Consider the following 17,500-nt stretch of genomic DNA (forward strand, 5'->3'; position numbering starts at 1 on the left):
TCAAAAAGCCACATTACGGCACAAAAAAAAGGGAAAAAAAAACCCAAGAAACAAAAGGGGAAAAAGGGAAAAAAAAAGGGGGAAAAAAAAGGAAAAAAAAGGGGGAGAAAGAGAGAGGGGGGGAAAAAGGAGGGGAAAGGGGGAAAAGAGAGAGGGGGAGAGGGAAGAGGAGAGAGGGAGGGGGGAGAAAAGGGTGAGGGAAGACGAGAGGAGAGAGAGAGAGGGGGAAAAAGAGAAAACCCGGAAAAGGAGGGGTGAGAGGGCCCAGAGAGGGGGAAAAGGGAGGGAACGGGAGAGAGGGGGGGAGACGGAACGAGGGGAAGAGGGGAGAGGAGGGGGGGAAAGAAGAGAGGGGGGGAGAGAGGAGAGAGAGTGAGAGAAAGAGAGAGAAGAGAGAGAGAGGAAAACAGAGAGAGAAGAGAGGGGAAAGAAGGGGGACCAAAAAAGGAGAAAAAAGGGGGGGGCCCCCGGGGGGGGGTTTTTTTTTTTTTTTTTTTTTTTTTGGGGGGGGGTTTTGGGGGGGGGGGGGGGGGGGGGGGGGGGGGGGGGGGGTCAAAAAAAAAGGGGGGAAAAAAAGGGGGGAAAAAGGAAAAAAAAAAAAAAAAACGGGAAAAGGGGGTATGAAAAAAAAAAAAAAAAAAAATTAAACCAATTTAAAAAGGGGGGGGGGGTGGTTAAAATAAAAAAAAGGGGGGGAAAAAAAAGGAAAAAAGGAAAAAGGGGGGAAAAGGGGAAGAAAAAAAGGAAAAACAGGAGGAGGGAAAAGGAGAGGTTTGGAAAAGAATGAAAAAGGAGAAAGTGAGGAGTTTTTAAAGGAAAGAAAAAAAAAAAAAAAAAAAAAAAAAAAAAAAAAAAACAAAAAACCAAACAAAAAACAAAAAAAAAAAAAAAAAAAGAGAGAAGAGAAGTTTCGGTCGAAGAAGGGGGAAAAGGGGAGGAAAAGTGGGGGAGGGAGGGGGGAAAAAAGGAAAGGGGCGAAAAAGGAGGGCCGAGGGGAGAGGAAGGAGGGAGAGGGGAACAAAAAAAAAAAAAAATGGGAGAGAGGAAGGGGGAGGGGGCGAGGAGAAAAGGGGAAAAGGAAAAAGAAAGAAAAAAAGAACGGAAAAGAAAAGGGACGAAAAAAACAAAAAAAGAAAAAAAAAGACCAAAAGGGGAAAACCCAAAAGGAAAGGGATGGGAAAAGGGGGAAAGAGAAAGGACGGGAGGGGAAGGAAAAGAAAAAGAAGAGGGGGAAGGGGCGAGAGAAAGGAGGGGGAGGGAAAAAGGGGAAAAGAGAGAGGGGAGGAGAGGAGGGGAAAAGAGGAGAAGAGAGGAGAGAGAGGAGGGGAGAGAAAAGGGGAGAAAAGGAGGGGAAGCGAGAGAAAAAAAGAGAGAAAAGGACGAAAAGAGAGGAAAAAGAAAAAGAGAGAGAGAAGACAGGGGGAAAGAGGGGGAGAAGAGGAGAGAGAGAAAGAGAAGAGAGGAAAAGAAGGGGGAAGATGGGGGAAAGAGAAGAAAGAGGGGGAGAGAGGGAAAAGAGAGGACGGGAGAAAAGAGAGAAAAGGAGAGAAAAGGCCGGAGAAGGATAGAAAAGAGAGAAAAAGAGGAGGGAAAAGAGGAGGCCCAAAGAGAGAGGGGGGAAGAGAGGAGGGGGGGGGGGGAGGGGGGGTGGAGGGGGAAAGGAAAGGGGGGTTGGGAAGGGGAAAGGGGGGGGTTTTGGAAGGTTTTTAAAAAAAGGAGAAAAAGGGAAAGGGGGGGGGGGGAAAGCCCGGGGAAAGAAGGTAGAAAAAGGGGAGGGAGGTGGGGGGGAGAGGAGGGGAAAAAGGGAAAGAGGGGGAAGGAAAGAGAGAGAGAGAGAAGAAAAGAGGGAAAAGGGGAAAACCAGAGACTAGAGAGAGAAAAAAAAAGAGAGGAGAGGAAAACGAGAAAAGGAGGAAGGGAGGAGAGAAAAGGAAAAAGGGGACCAGACGAGAGAGAGGAAAAGGAGGGGGAAAAAGAGGAGAAGAGAAAGAGAGGAGAAGAGGGGGAAGAAAGGGGGAAAGGGAGACGGGGGAAAAAAGGGGAGATGGAGAAAGAGAGACAGAAAAGGGGGAGAGAAAAGGGGGGAGAGAGAGATTGGAGGGAGGGGGGGGGGAAAAAAAAAAGAGAGAAAAAGGAGAGAAAAAGAAGGAAAGGGGAAAAAGGAAAAAAAGGAGAGGAGAGAAGGAAAAGGGGAAAGGAGAGAGAAAAGGGGAGAGGAAAAGGGGGCGAGAGAGAAAAGAGAGAGAGGAGAAGAAAAGAAAAAGAGGGAAAAGATGAGAGAGGGGAGAGAGGAAAAAAGGGGGGGAAAAGGAGAAAAAAAGGGAGAGAGAGAAAAAGGGAAAAAGGGGAAAAGGGAAAAAGAGGAAAAAGGAGAAAAGAGAAAAAAAAAAGAAGGAAAGGAGAAAGGGAAAACCCGAGAAAGAGAGGGGCCCCAAAGAGAGAAAAGAGGGGCCCGAAAAGAGGGAGGGAGGAGGGGACGAGAGGGGAGAGAGGGGGAAAGGAGAAAAGGAAAGAGAGAGAAGAGAAAAAAGGGGAAAAGGGAGAAGGAGAAAGAGAGGGAAAAAAGGGGGAATGAAGAGAGAGAGAGAGAGAGAGAGAGAGAGAGAGAGAAAATGAGGAAAACGGGAGGGGAGAGAGGAGAGAGAAAGAAAATTTAAAGAGAGAGAGAGAAAAAGGAAAAGGAAAAGGAGAGAGAGAGAGGGGAGGGGGAGAGAAAAAACGAAAGGGAGAGAAAAGGGGAGAAAGAGAGAGAGAGAGGGGAGAATGAGAGAGAGAGGGGAAGACGAGGAGAAAAAGAGAGAGAAAAAGAGAGAGAGAGAAGAGGGAGAGAGAGAGAGGAGGGGGAGAGAGCGAGAGAGAGAAAAGAGAAAAAGAGACGAAGGAAAAAGAAAAAAGAGGAGAGAAAAAGAGAAAGAGAGGGGAAAAGAGGGGAAGAGAGAAAGAGAGAGAGAGAGAGAAAGGGAGAGAGAAAAGGAGAAGGCGAGAAAGAAAGGGAGGAGAGAGGGGAGGGGGAAATTGGGAAAGGGAAAGGGAAAGGAATTTTAAAGGAGAAAAGGGGGGGGGGGAATTTTGAGGGGAAAAAGGGGAAGGAAGAAATACGGGAGGGAGGGGGGGTGGGAAGAGGGAGGGGGAAGGGGGAAAAAGAGAGAAAAAAGAAGAGAGAGAGAGAAAAGGAAAGAGAAAGAAAAGGGAAAGAGAAAGAAAAGGGGAAAAGGGAAAAGGGGAGAGAGAGAAGAGGAAAGAGAAAGAGAGAGAGAAGGAGAGAAGAGGGGAGACGAGAGAGGAGGGGAAAAGAGAAAAAGGAAAAGGGAAGAGAGAAAAGAGAGAGGGAGAGAGAAAGGGGGAGAAGAGGGGAGAGAGAGAAGAGAGTGAAAAAGAGGGGGAGGAGGAGAGAGGAGAGAGGAGAGAGGAAAAGAGAGAGAGAGAATGAGAGAGAAGAAAAGAAGAGAGAGAGAGAAAAAGAGAGAAAAAGGAGAGAGAGAGAGGAGGGGAGGAAAAGAGGGGATAGAGGGAGAGAGAGATGTGGGGGAAAAAGAGAGGAGAGAGAGAGAGAGAGAGAAGAGAGAGAGAGAGAGAGAAAAGGGAGAGAGAGGGAAAAGAGAGGGGAGAGGAGAGAGAAGAGAGAGAGAAAGAAGGGGGAAAGAAAGGGGAAGGGGGAAAGAGAGAGAGAGAGAGAGAGAGAATGAGAGAGGAGAGAAGAGAAGAGGAGAGAGAAGAGAGAGGAGAAGAAGAAAAAAGGAAGGGAGAGAGAGAAAAAGAGAGGGGAGAAAAAAGAAAAAGAAAAAACCCGGGGGAGAGAGAGAAAGGAAGAGAGAGAGAGAGAGAGAGAGAGGGGAGAGAGAGAGAGGAGAGAGAGGAGAGAGAGAGAGGAAGAGGAGAGAGAAAGGAGAGAGAGAGAAAGAGAAAGGGGAAGAGAGGAGAGAAAAGAGAGAGAGAGAAAAGAGATGGGGAGAGGGGGGAAGAAAAGAGAGAGAAAATGAGAGAAAAGAGAGGGGCAGAGAGAGAGAGAGAGGGGGAGAAAGGGGGGAAAAAGAGAGAGAGAGAGAGAAAGGGAGAGGGAAAAGAGAGAAAGGGAGAGAGAAAAAGAGAGAGAGAGAGGAAAAAAGAGAGGGGGAAAGAAAGAAGGGGGAAAAAAAAGGAGGGGGAAAGAAAAAAGAGGGGGAAAAAAAGAGAGGGGGAAGAGAGAGGGAAAAAGAGGAGAGCGAAAAAGGAGGGGGGAAGAAAAAGAGAATGAAGAAAAAGAGAGGATGAGAAAGGGGAGAGAGGAGAAAGAGGAGAGAAAAAAAGGGGGGAAGGGGAGAGGAGAGAGGGGGAGGAGAGAGAGAGAGAGAGAGAGAGGAAAGAGGAGGGAGGGAAAAGGGAGAAGAGAGAAAAAAGGGGGGAAAAAGAGAGAGAGAGAAAAAGGGAAAAGAAAAAAAGAGAGAGAGGGGAGAAAGAGGGGAGGAAGAGGAAGAGGGAAGAGAGAGAGGGGAAGAGAAAGGGAGAGGAAAAAAAAAAGAAAGAGAGAGAAAGAAGAGGGAAAAAGAGGAGGGAGAAAAAGGGAGGAAAGAAGAGGGGAAGGAAGGAAGGGGGAGAAAGAGGGGGAGAGGGGGAAGAAGAGAAAAGAGAGAGGAGGAGGGAAAGGAGAGAGAGAAAGTTTTGGAGAAGGAAAAAGGGAGAGAGAAGAGAGGGGAGAGGAGAGGGGGAAAAGGGGGAGAGAAAAAAGGGGAGAAAAAGAGAGAGAGGAGGAAAAAAGAAAAAGAGAGGAAAGAGGGAAGGAGAAAGAGGGGGAAAAGGGGGGAGAGGGGGGAAAAAGCCCGAGAAGAAAAGGGGAAAGACGAGAGAGAAAAGGAAGGGAGGAGGGAGGAGGGGGGGAAAAGAGAGAGAGGAAAAAAAAGGAAGGAGAAGAGAAAAGAGGAAGAGAAAAAGAGAGAGAGGAGAGAAAAGAGAGAGAGAGGAAAAGAGAAGAGGGGGAGGAGAGGAAAGAGAGAGAGAAGAGAGAGAGAGGGGAAAGAGGGGAAGAGAGAGAAAAAGGGAAGGAGAGGGGAGGAGAGAGAGAGAGAGGAGAGAGGAGAAAAGGGAGGGGAAGAGAGACTGGGGAAAAGGAGAAAAAGAGGGGAATGAGAGAGGGGAGAGAGAGAGGGAAGAGAAGAGAAGAGAGAGAGAGAGAGAGAGGAGAGAGAAGGGGGAGAGGGGGAAGAAAAGGAGAGAGAGAGAGAGAGAGAGACGGGGGGGAGGGAGGGGAGAGAGGGGAATAAAGGGGGAGAGACGACATCGTGAAAAACCCGACGGTGCAAACGGGGGGGGAAAAAAAGGATGCAGGTGTCGGACGCCCCAGGGGACAAAATTTTACACAGATACACAGCCCCCAAGTATAAAACCCCAAAACCCAAAACAAACATACATGTAAAAAAAATTTTAAAATATTTTTGTTTTGTGGGGTTTTAATATAATATATATATTATTATATTATATATTTTATAAATAATATATATATATATATATAATATATACTAAAACATAAAATAAATATTTTTTTTAATATATAATATTTTATATATTTTAATATTATATATATTTTAATATATATATATTAATATATATAAATATGTCTATGAAATACATGGGGACATATATATTTTTATTAAAATTTTATATATATATAAATATATATATATAAATATGAGAGAAGAGAGAGGGGAAAGGGAGGGAGGGAGGGAGGAGAGAGGGGGAAAACCAGAGAGGGGAGAGAGAGAGAGAGAGGGGGGAGAGAGAGAGAGAGAGAGGAGGGGAGGAGAGGGGTGAAGAGAGAGAAGAGAGGAAAAGGAGAGGAGAGAAAAGGGAGAGAGGGGAAAAAGGAGGAGGAGAAAAAAGGGAGAGAGAGGAGAAAGAAGAAAAGAGAAAAAAGAAAAGGAAAGAGAGGGGAAAAGAGAGAGAGAGAGAGAGAGAGAAAAAAGAGAAAGAGAGAAAAAAGAGAAAAATGAGAGCCCGAGAAAAAAATGAGGGGACAGAGGAAAAAAAAATAAAGAGACAGAGAGGAAAAAGGGAGAAAACAGGAAAGGAAAAATGGGAGACAGAGAGAGAAAAGGGGGAGGAAAAGAGAGAAAAAAAGGGGAGCGAGAGAGAAAATGGGAAAACGGGAGAGAAAAAAGGGAAAGACCGGGGAGGGGAAAAGGGAGGAAGAGAGAGAAAATGAGGGGACAGAGAGGGGAAAATGAGAGACAGAAAAAGGAGAAAAAATGAGGGGGACAGAGAGAGAAAATGAGGGGGCAGAGAGAAAAAAAGAGAGACAGAGAGAGAAAAAAAGAGAGACAGAGAGAGAAAAGGGGAAGACAGAGAGGAAAATGGAAAACGAAAAGAGAAAAAAAAGGGCCCAGAGAGAGAAAAATGAGGGACAGAGAGAGAAAATGGGGGGGCCAAGAGAAAAAAGAAAGAGAGAGAGAGAAGGAGAAAAGAGAGGGGAATGAAGAGAGGAGGGGGAAAGAGAGAGAGGAGGGGGAGAGAGGAAAAGAGAACGAGAGGAGGGGAGAGGAGAGAGAAAATGGGGAGGGAGAAGAGAGAGAAAATGAGAGAGGGAGAGAGAAAAATGAGAGGGGAGAAAAGGAGGAGAAAAAAGGGGAGAGAAAAAGAGGAAGGGGGGGAGAGAGAGAAAACAGAGAGAAACAGAGGAAGAGAGAAAAGGAAAGGAGAGAGAGAGAGAAAAAAGGGGGAGAGAGAGGGGGAGGAGAGAGAGAGAGGGAGGGAGGGGGAGGGAGGGGGGGGAGGGAGGGAGAGAGAGAGAGAGAAGGGAGAGAAGAGAGAGAGAGAGAGGAGGAGAGAGAGGGGAAAAGGAGAGGGGGAGGGGAAGAGAGAGAGAGAGAGAGAGAGAGAGGTAAGGGGGGAGGGATGGTGGAATAGAAGGGGGGGGGACGAGGGGTGGAGAGAAAAGAAGGGGGGGGAAAGGGGAAAAGAGAGAAGCGGAAAAAGTAAGAAAATTTGAAAGAAAAAAAAAAAGGGGAAGAGAAGAAGCGGGAAGGGGGGGTAAAGGGGGGGGGGGGGGGGGGGGAGATGGGGAAAAAAAAAGCGAGAGCCGAGATGAAAGAGAAGAAAAGGGGGGGGGGGGCCCCAAAAACAGGTTTTTTCGGGCCCGCCCACGCGAGCGGGGGGGCCCCCAGGGCCTCGGCCAGGGCTCCGGAGCATCACCAGTTTTCGCCGAGGCCATCCCCCTTGGATCGCCCCCAGGCTCATCAAAAATACGATTTTTGACAATAAATGGCACTCCCCTATTTGTCTCCCTAAAATTTTATGCTTCCGTTTTATGTCTTACCCCCCCCCCCCCCTTTCCCTCTCTCTTGTTTTCCCCCCATCTCCGCCTCTTTTTCTCCTTTTCCCCCTGTTCCTTTTCATCCCCTTCCCCCTGATTTCTTGCTCCTTCTTTCCTCCGTTCTCACCCTGCCCCCCCCCTTTTCCCTTTTTAATTCTTTAAATTTTCCTTTCATTCTCCCCCCTCCCCCTTTCCCCCTTTCCCTTTCCTCCCTCCCCCCTTTCCCTCCCTCCTCCTTCTCCCCCCCCCCCCTCTCCCATCCATCCCTGCTTTATCCCTTTCCCAATCCCCTTCGCTCCCTTTCTTCCTCCCCCTGCTTTCCCATTCCCTCCCCTTACCAAAACCCCCTGCTCCTTCCCTTCTTCTTCTCCTCCTCCTTTTTCCCGTCTCCTCCCCTTTTCCCCTGGCCCCCTATTACAAACCCCCACCTTGTCCTTTTTTCCCCCCTCCCTTCTCCCCCCTTCCTCCTCCCTGCCCTTTCCGTCCCCTTTCCCCTTTCCGGACCCTTCCTCGACCCCATTTCCCCCTGAAAACCCGGGCCGAACCAGACCAGAGAATGCCTTCGGGGCGTCAGTGCAAGAGGAAAGGGGGGGGCGGGGGGGGGGGGTCAGGGGGGGGGGGTTTGCGCTAGGGGGAAAAGGAAAAGGGGGGGGGGGCGTTTTTCTCTCTTGTTTCTCCTTCCCCTTTCCTTTTTATTTTTTTTTGTCTGTCTCTCTTTTGGGATTTGGGGTTTTTCCCCCTATTTTTTCCTCCCCCCCTCCTTTCCCTCTCTCTTCTCTTTCAAACCCCCTTTCAACCCCTCTTTTTTCATCTCCCCCTTTTTCGGGGCTTCCCCTCCCTCTCTCATTCTTCCCCCCCCCAGTGTTCCTCCGGGCCTTTGTGAACATGGTGAGCCCCTCGGATTTATTTCCAAAAACTGACGCAATTGAATTCCAGAGGATTTTATTTCAAAATGAGATTTAAAAATATAATATTTGTTTATTTTTTTTTGGGGGGAAAACTGCGGTGGGGTGGTTTAAAACAGTAGGAAATTAAGGGTTTGGGAACAAAATAACCCTCTTGGGGGGGGGGGGACCGGGGGGGAAAAAAAAAACTAGGAAGTGGATCCCTTCCCGGGGACATTTTTCTTAGGAAAGAACTATCGAAGGCGAGGAGGGGTTTCTATGAAAACCTTTGAGTGCTTCAAAACAATACACCTCAGTTTAAAACAGTCAAAATTGTATAAAATGAAAGGCTGGCGGAGCAGGGGATCCCACGAATCAAGGATTCGGGTCGGGAAATTTTTTTTTCAAAAGGGAAAGGAGTTATTTGGACCCGTAGAGGACCTCTTCAACTTCTGTCTAGGAAAAATTTTCCCCTAAAAGGAAAAATTTTGCTTTTGGCAGATCAGCTTTTTTAACAAGGATAGAAAAAACATCATTGCAAAAAATTTCAAATTCTTTTCCCCTCTCTTTTTTTTTCATTTTTCCCCCTTCTTTCCTTTTCCCTCTCTCTTTTCCCTCTCCCCCTCTCTTTCCCTCTCCCTCTTTCCCTTTTCTCTTTTTTCCCTCCCCTTCCCCCTTTCTCTCCCTCCTTTTCCCCCCTCCCCTTTTCTTTCTTTCTTTTTTCCCATCCCTCTCTTTTTTCTCCTCCCCACTTTTCTCCCTTTCCTCTCCTCTTTTTTCTCCCTTCCCCCCTCTTTTTTTCCCTTTCCCTTCCTCTTTTTCTCCCTCTTTCTCTCTTTCTCTTTTTTCTTCACTTTCCCCCCTTTTCTGTGTTTGGGTGTTGGGGTTTTTGGGGTGGTTGGTTTTGGGTGTGTGTGGGGTGTTGGTGGTTTGTGTGTGTGTGTGTGTGGGTGTGTGTGTTGTGTGTGTTTTCTATTTCCCCTCTTCTTTCCCTTTTCCCCTCCCTTTTTTTTTCTTCCCCCTTTTTCCTTTCCTTTTTCCCTTTTTCTCTCTTCGTTCACCCCCTCCAAACCTTTTTTTTTTTAAACTCCCTTTTTTTTCTCCCCCTCCCTTTTTTCTTTTTCCCCCCTCTTTCTTTTTTTCTCTCCCCCCTCTTTCTTCTTCTCCCTCTCTCCTCTCTCTCTCCCCTCTCTCCTCCCCACTCTTTTTCCCTTTCCCCCTTTCCCCCCCCTTTTTCCCTTTCTCTTTCTCCTTTCTCTCTCGTTTCACTCCCTTTTTGTGTGTGGGGGTGGTTTTGGGGTGTGTGTGTGTGTGTGTGTGTGGGTTTTTGTTTGTGGGTGTTTTGTGTGGGGGTGTTTTGTGTGTGGGGAGGAGTGAGTGAGGAGGAATTTAGTGAGTGAGTGAGTGAGTGAGTGAGTGAGTGAGTGGGGTGAGTGAGTGAGTGAGTGATTTAGGGGAGTGAGGATCCTGTGCGTGCGTGCGTGCGTGGGATGGGGGGTGCGTGTGCGTGGCGCATGTTTTTTAGTTCACCTATATATATGTATGCCCCCAATTCCTATTTTGTATCTGTTTTAAAAGCAAATAAACAAAAAGGGAGTAGATAAAAAAATAAAGAAAAACAAATAAAAACCCTTCCCTATAAAACCCGAATTTTTAAAAATGCAAAAAAAACCCAAACCCAAAAACTTCTGAGGGAAAAAGGTTTTGGGGAAAATTAATGCTCAAAAAAAGTATGAAAAACCCCCCTGCAATACCTTCATTTGCCAAAACTACCAGCCCAAACAGATGTAAAAAAAATACATTTAAAATTCATATTTACTCATCATTTCCAGTAAAATTCCCCCAGCCTCACCCCGGCCCCCTCGCACCCAAGGAATGGAGAAAAATTTTTACCAGGTCAATGAGCCAAATATTCCAAGGAAAAACCCGTTTAAACATTCCACTAATCCCGCTCTTTCAACCTGCAGAGGATACACTAAAATACAAAAAATAAAAAAACCCCCTTTAAAGGGCACAATTTAACGGGGCTTGGGATATATACTCTTTAAAAAAGAAACCCCCATGCATAAAACATGCGGTAAGGGAAACTGCTATAAAAAAGTGGGTAAATTAAATGAAAAGGACCGCAGCAAAAAAGGTTTTCGGGAGGGACTGTCTGAGAAAAACCTTTAAAGGTTTTGGCCCTTTTCCTTGAAAAATGGTGTGCAAAAAATAAGTAAAAAACGGGTGGGGAAAAACTTTAATAGGGTTATTCCCCCCTTTTCTTCCTTTTTTTCACTTTCCCTTTTACCCCCCATTTTTCATTGTTAACATAAACCAAACACTTCATGTAAAAAAAAAAATAATAAAAAAAAAAAAAAAAATAAATAAATAAAAAAAGGGAAAACCCCAATGAAAAAAAAAATTTAAAGGGGCCTATTCATCAATTGAAAAAATTTTAAAAATTACAAAAATTTAGGGGCAAATTAAACAAACAAACGCCCTGGACCCCATGAGAAAACCCCACAGCACAGGAAAAAAACCCAATCACTACAACATGGGTACACAGGTAACAAAGGGGGGGACACAGGTCAAGGGGTTTTTCTCATGTCCCCTTTTGATTCCTTTTTAAAATGCAAATAAATAAAAAAAAATTTAAAAACATTTAGGTTGAAAACCCCTTTCTTTCATTTTCTTCTCTTTTACCCCCCAAAAAATTTAAAAGGTCAATCAGGGATCATCGGAAACCTTATGCAAAAAAAAACACAAATAGGTAAGTCTCAACAGCTGACAAGACAAGGGCCCAAAGGGCCCGTTCTCATACTTTACAAAACTCAGTGATACAATTTCATGTTAGGGAGGGGGCGGGAGGGTGCAAGAACACTCTCACACAGGGCCCCCCAGACACAAACACCACACCCACACACACACCACACAACCCCAAAAAAACTAGACAGAAAAAAGGGGCCCTTTAACAATACCATTTGAAAAATAGATTTGGTAAAGAGATGGATTTTTAAATTTCTTTAAAAAAATGAATGTATCTTAAAAAGAATTTCAGGGACACAGAATGGACAAAAAAAGTCAAAAGTAATGTCAAATGGGGGGACAAAAAATTCCAAAAGGGGAAAAAAATAAGAGGGGAGCGGATGGGGGGGAGGGAGGGAGGGGGGGGAGGGGAGGGGGGAGAAAGGGGGAGAGAGGGGGAGAGGGGAGGGGGAGGGGGGGGGGGGGGAGGGGGGGGAGGGAGAGGGGGGGGGGGAGAAGAGTAGAGAGGGAGAGAGGGAGGAAGAGAGAGGAGAGAGGAACGAAAAGAGAGAGAGAGGAGAGAGAGAGAGGAAAAGGGGGAGAGAGAGAAGAGGGGGAGAGGAGAGAGAGAGAGAGATGAAGGGAAGAGAGAGAGAGGAGAAAAAGGAGAAGGGGAGAGAGAAAGCGAAGAAGGGGGGGGGGGAAGGGGGGGGGGGAGAGAAAAAGTGAGAAAAGGAGGGGAGAGAAAGCGAGAAAAAGAGAGAGAGAGAAAGCGAAAAGAGAGAGAGAGAGAAAAGCGAGAAAAGAGCAGAGAGAGAAAGGGGAAAGGAGGGGAGAGAGAGGAAAGCGAGGAGAGGAGAGAGAGGGGAGAGAAGGGGAGCCGAGGGGAGAGAGAGAGAGAGAAAGAGAGAAGAGAGAGAAAAAAGAAGAGGAGAGAGGAGAGGAGAGAGAGAGAGGAGAGAGGGGAGAGAATGGGGGAGAGAGAGGAAGAGAGAGAGAAGAGGAGAGGGACAGAGAGAGACAGAGAGAGACAGAGGGGACAGAAGAAGGGACAGACCCGGAAGGGCAGACAGAAAGACCAGGGCAGAGAGAAAAGGGGACAAAACCCGACAGAGGGGGGACAGACAGACAGACAGACAGACAGGGGGGGGGGATAGAAGCAGGGAAAATAAAAAAATCACCCTGATTTAGTGCAATAAAAGGATAAAACATAGCCTAAACCAAATTTCCAAAAGGGGGCATGGGTTTCTGTTGGGGCAAAAAAAAATTTTTTCGTCTTACAGTTGTAGGGTTTTATAGCATGAGTTTAAAACTTTTCCTTCTTCTTCATATACAGTTATAAATCTTGCAGAGTTGTTATAAGATGTGGATAATTCTATTTCTGTTACAGGATGTGGATAATTCTATTTTTTTAACCCCGTGGACCACGGGGTGTTTTCCCCCGTGGATCCAAATGCCCAAAAAAAGAACCCCCCCGCTCCAGGGGGAAAAGGGGGGGGGGGGGCACATTTTTTTATCTGACCTCGTTTTACCCCGGGGGTTCGTGTTAAAACTACCACGCACTAAGGGAGCTCCGCCCTCTCTCCGGGGAGCTGGGCCGTGACCTTTCCCCGCGGCCCGATAAAACCCTTTTAAAAATAAAAATGTCCTGTTCTTTTACTGCGTCCGGTTTTAAAATCCAGAAAAAAAAGAGTCCAAGCCGTTAACAAGTATAACACCCTTTTGTTTTACCCCTTGTACTAAGGATGTAGCCTTTTTACAGTTGTACTGCCCGACCTGAAATTAGATATAAAAAAATTTATAAATCAAAAAACAGAATGGAATGCAAAATTTAAATATTCAGGGAAGGGAATTTAAAAAAACAATTTAGTTTTTAAAAAATCCTGAAAACCCAAAGAAACAGGGAGGAAGGGAGGGGGGGGGAGGGGGGAGGGAGGGAGGGAGGGAGGGAGGGAGGAAAGGGAAAGGGGGAGAGACAGGGGGACAATAAACTAGAGGGGACAGAAACAGGGGAATGATGGCCCCCAAAAAAAATTTTCACCTTGTTTGAAAATTTTCCCCCGGAATTTTGAAAGATGGGAAATACCCTCTGGGGCTCTCCCGGAAAATCCTTTTCCTTTCACCTCTTACAGGGGGCCCCCAAAACCCCTTCAATTATTCCCCCCCTGCTATGTAGCCCCCGTTTTTTTCTGCATTTTTGCAACCCCAAAAGGGCCCTAAAGCCCCTTCCCCCCCCCCCCCCCAAAGGGCCCCATAAACTCTCATACACCCAAATTTAAAACCCCAAATTAAAAAAAGCTAATTATGGGCTAAACCCCCCGCCTTCAAAAAAACTCCTTTTTTTTGCATAATCTACATTTTAAATTGTATGCATGATTTACTCATTTTTTACATTTCATGGGATTAAACTTTCCATTTAAAAAATCTTTTTTTTAAACATCATTTCTTTTTTAAGTTTCCCTTTAATTTTGTGGTTTCCCCTTTTACCCTCTCCCCTTTTTTTTTCTTCTTTTTCACTCTCAACTTTCCCGAAGGTTGCTTTAAAAGGGGAGTAATTAGAATTGGCCAGTGGGTCAACAAAAAAAAACCAAACCCTTTAAAAAAACAAGAAAAAAAAATTTTAAAAAAAAAACATGTAATTGCCCTTCAGAAAAGATGAAAAAAAAAAAAAAAAAACTAAAAAAGAAAAAAAAAATAAAAAATTGCCTTAACATCTAATAGCCTTTCTAGGGATGTGGAAAAAAGGGTTTGGATTTGAACTTTATCTCCCTGCATGTGGTACCAAAAGGCTGAAAGGATAAAAGAGGAGGGGGAGGGGGGAGGGGGGGAGGAGGAGGAGGAAAAGGGGGAGGGGGGAGGAGGGGGAGGAGGAGGGGGGAGGAGGAGGAGGAGGAGGAGGAGGAGGAGGGGGAGGAAAAGAGGAAGAGGAAGAGGAAGAGAAAAAAGACAGAAAAAGAGAAAGAGGAAAAGGAGGAAGAAGAGGCAGAGGGGGAGGAGGGGGGAGGGGAGGAGGGGGGAGGGGGAGGAAGGGGGGGGAGGAGGAGGAGGAGGAGGAGGAGGGGGAGGGGGGAGGAGGGGGGAGGGAAGAGGAAAAGAAAGAGGGGGGAGGGGGGAGGAAAAAAAAAAGAGGAAAAGAAAGAGGAAAAAAAAAGAGGAAGAGGAGGAAGAGGAGGGAAAAAAAGAGGCAGAGGGGAGGAGGAGGGGAAAAAGGGGGAAGAGGAGGGGGGAAGGAACGTGGGTTTGTGGTTGTGTGGGGGTGTGTTTGTGTGTGTGTGGGGGTGTGGTGTGTTTGTGTGTGTGTGTGTGTGTGGGTTGTGTGTGTTTTTGTGGAGTTGTTCTAACCCCAAAAGGGGGGGGAAAAAAAAACCTTAAATTTTATGAAAAACTGAAAAATTTTCCCGGCCCAAATTTTCCCTCGGCTGCAAAATTCCCGGCCCCCCAAAAAAGCAGCAACAGGGGCAGGGATCGGCCATCACAGATGACAAGGGTTTTTGCCCTCAGGGGAATGGGGGAACCCCAATTTCCCCGACTTACATTTAAGTGTGGGGAGATGGGTTTCCCTTTATTGTTTGTCATGTGATTTCCGCATCTTATTAAGCCCTTTTTAAAAAGTGTTTAAAAAATTCCTTTTTGCCCCTTTTGGTTTTGGTGGGGGGTTTAAACCCGGGAAGGGAGAATGGTTTAAAAAAAGATACTGATATCTTTATCATTTTGGTAAACAAAAACCCCAAAACATTTCCAAAAAAATGAAATTATAACACTTTTTACCAAAACCCTTTATAAATCCCCCAAAAAGCCATAATTTTCAGCGAAATTTAAAAAACAGAGAGAGATAACCAAAAATGGGCTGAGTGCAAGGGTGTCTTTGGGTTGGCCCGTGGGAAAAAAATTTTCCAGCAAGCCCCCCAAACAAAAAGTAAAATTTCAGAGTACCCATATTAAATTAGTTTTACCCCGGGAAATTTAAAATTATCAAAAGGGCAGGGAAATTTCCCCCCTTCCCTTTGGGTCATTGGGTTGTTTTATTAAAAAAAAATCCATTTTTCAGGCAGAAAAATTTGTGCCACAAAAAATGGGAAAAGAAAAAAATTGCTTCCAAAAGAAACGATAAAAAATGAGCAAAAAAAAACAGGGACAAAAATAACCTAAAAATAAAATTTTGATAATAAAAAGTAGGGAATAGGAAAAAAGGTACTTTGTAATAGTAAAAATTTTAAAAGTAATAGTAATAGAAAAAAGAAATAGAAGTAGTAGCATGGTGGTGGTAGTAGTGGGAAAAAGCCCCTGGCAATGGGTAATGTTTAAAGATGACAAAATGATGATGATGATGATGATGATGGGATAATACTACTACTAATACTACTTTCTACTATACTACTACAATAATAATAAAATAAAAACAATAAATTAAAAAAAAATAATAATAATAATGATTTAAAAAAATAATAAAAAATTAAAAAATAATAATAAAATGAGAGGAAAAAAGGGGAAAAAGGGGAGAGAGAAAGAGAGGGGGGAAAGTGAGAGAGAGAAAGAAAGAGAAAGAGGGAAGGAGAAAAAAAGAGAGAGGGAGGGGGGGAAGAGAGAGAGAAAAGAGGGGAGAGAGAGAGAGAGAGAGAGAGAAGAGAGAGAGAGAGAGAGAGAGAGAGAGAGAGAGAGAGAATAAAGGGCGGAGGGACGCACATCTGTGTGAAGCCGACGTGTGCAACGGGAGGGAAAGGATGCAGGTGTCTGACGCGCACGGACACATATACACAGATACACAGATACACGTATACACACACACACATATATGTACAAATATAAAATATATTTCTGTGTGTGTGTATATATATATATATATATATATATATATATATATATATATATATATATATATATATATATATATATTATATATATATATGAGAGAAGAGAGAGAGAAAGGGAGGGAGGGAGGGAGGGAAGGTGGGAGGGAGGGAGGGAGGGAGGGAGGGAGGGAGGGAGGGAGAGAGGGAGAGAGGGAGAGAGAGAGAGAGAGAGAGAGAGAGAGAGAGAGAGAGAGAGAGAGAGAGAGAGAGAGAGAGAGAGAGAGAAAGAGAGAGAGAAAGAAAGAGAAAGAGAGAGAGAAAGAGAGAGAGAGAGAAAGAGAAAATGAGAGACAGAAGAGAAAATGAGAGACAGAGAGAGAAAATGAGAGACAGAGAGAGAAAATGAGAGACAGAGAGAGAAAATGAGACAGAGAGAAAAAATGAGAGACAGAGAGAGAGAGAGAGAGAGAAGAGAGTGAGAGAGAGAAAGAGTGAGAGAGAGAAAGAGTGAGAGAGAGAAAGAGTGAGAGAGAGAGAAACAGAGGAAGAGAGAGAGAGAAAGAGAGAAAGAGAGAAAGAGAGAGAGAGAGAGAGAGGGGGGAGGGAGGGAGGGAGAGGAGGGAGGGAGAGAGGGAGGGGGGGGGAGGGAGGGAGGGGGGGGGATAGGTGGAATAGAAGGGGGAGACGAGAGAGAGAGAGAGAGAGAGAGAGAGAGAGAGAGAGAGAGAGAGAGAGAGAGAGAGAGAGAGAGAAGAGAGAGAATGAGAGAGAGAGAGAGAGAGAGAGAGAGAGAGAGAGAGAGAGAGAGAGAGAGAGAGAGAGAGAGAGAGAGAGAGAGAGAGAGAGAGAGAGAGAGAGAGAGAGAGAGAGAGAGAGAGAGAGAGAGAGAGAGAGAGGTAAGAGGGAGGGATAGGTGGAATAGAAGGGGGAGAGGAGAGGAGTGGAGAGAAAAGAGAGGGGAGGAAGGGAAAAGAGAGAAGCGGAATAAGTACAGAGAATGAAAGAAAAGGAAAGGGAAGAGAAGAAGCGGGAAGGGGGTGAAGAGGACGATGAGAAGAAAAGCGAGAGACGAGATGCAGAGAAGACAAGGGGGGGGGGGGCTCCAACAGGTGTTTCAGCCCGCACACGCGAGCGGCGGGTCCCACGGCCTCGGCCACGGCTCCTGAGCATCACCAGCCTCTTCGCCGATGCCACTGCCCTCTGATCGCCACCAGGCTCATCAATATCACGATTATGACAATCACTGGCACTGTCATATTTGTCTCCCTAAAACTTTATGCTTCCGTTTATGTCTCTACCCCCCCCCCCCTTCCCTTCCTCTCTCTTGTTCTCCTCCATCTCCGCCTCTTTCTCCTTTTCCTCTCTGTTCCTGCTCATCCCCTTCCTCCTCCCTCTTCTAGCTCCTTCTCTCTCCTCCGTTCTCACCCTGCCCCCACCTTTCCTTCTACTCTTTCCAGTTCCTTTCATTCTCCTCCCTCTCCCTTTCCCCTCCCTCCTCCCTCTCCCATTCCCTCCCTCCTCCTTCTCCCCTCCCCTCCCTTCTCCCATCCATCCCTGCTCCTTTCCTCCCTTACCCAATCCATTCGCTCCCTTCTCTTCCTCCTCCCTGCTCCTATTCCCTCCCTTACCCAATCCATTCGCTCCCTTCTCTTCCTCCTCCCTGCTCCTATTCCCTCCCTTCACCCAGACAATCCTGCTCCTTCCCTCTCTTCTTCTCCTCCTCCTTCTCCCGTCTCCTCCCCTTCCCCCTGCTCCTATTCCCTCCCTTCACCTTGCTCCTTTTCCCTCCTCCCTTCCTCCTCCCTGCTCCTTCCGTC

General features: G+C 45.9%; 1 protein-coding gene across 2 annotated transcripts in view; it reads right to left on the bottom strand.

The window, feature by feature from the left end:
* The window catches only part of LOC119597360 (solute carrier family 45 member 3-like), a 55,862-nt gene that overhangs the window by 22,155 nt on the left and 16,207 nt on the right, over positions 1-17,500 (bottom strand). The window lies entirely within an intron of this gene.

Source organism: Penaeus monodon, chromosome 39 (genome assembly GCF_015228065.2).
Source record: "Penaeus monodon isolate SGIC_2016 chromosome 39, NSTDA_Pmon_1, whole genome shotgun sequence".
Classification (NCBI taxonomy): Eukaryota; Metazoa; Arthropoda; class Malacostraca; order Decapoda; family Penaeidae; genus Penaeus; species Penaeus monodon.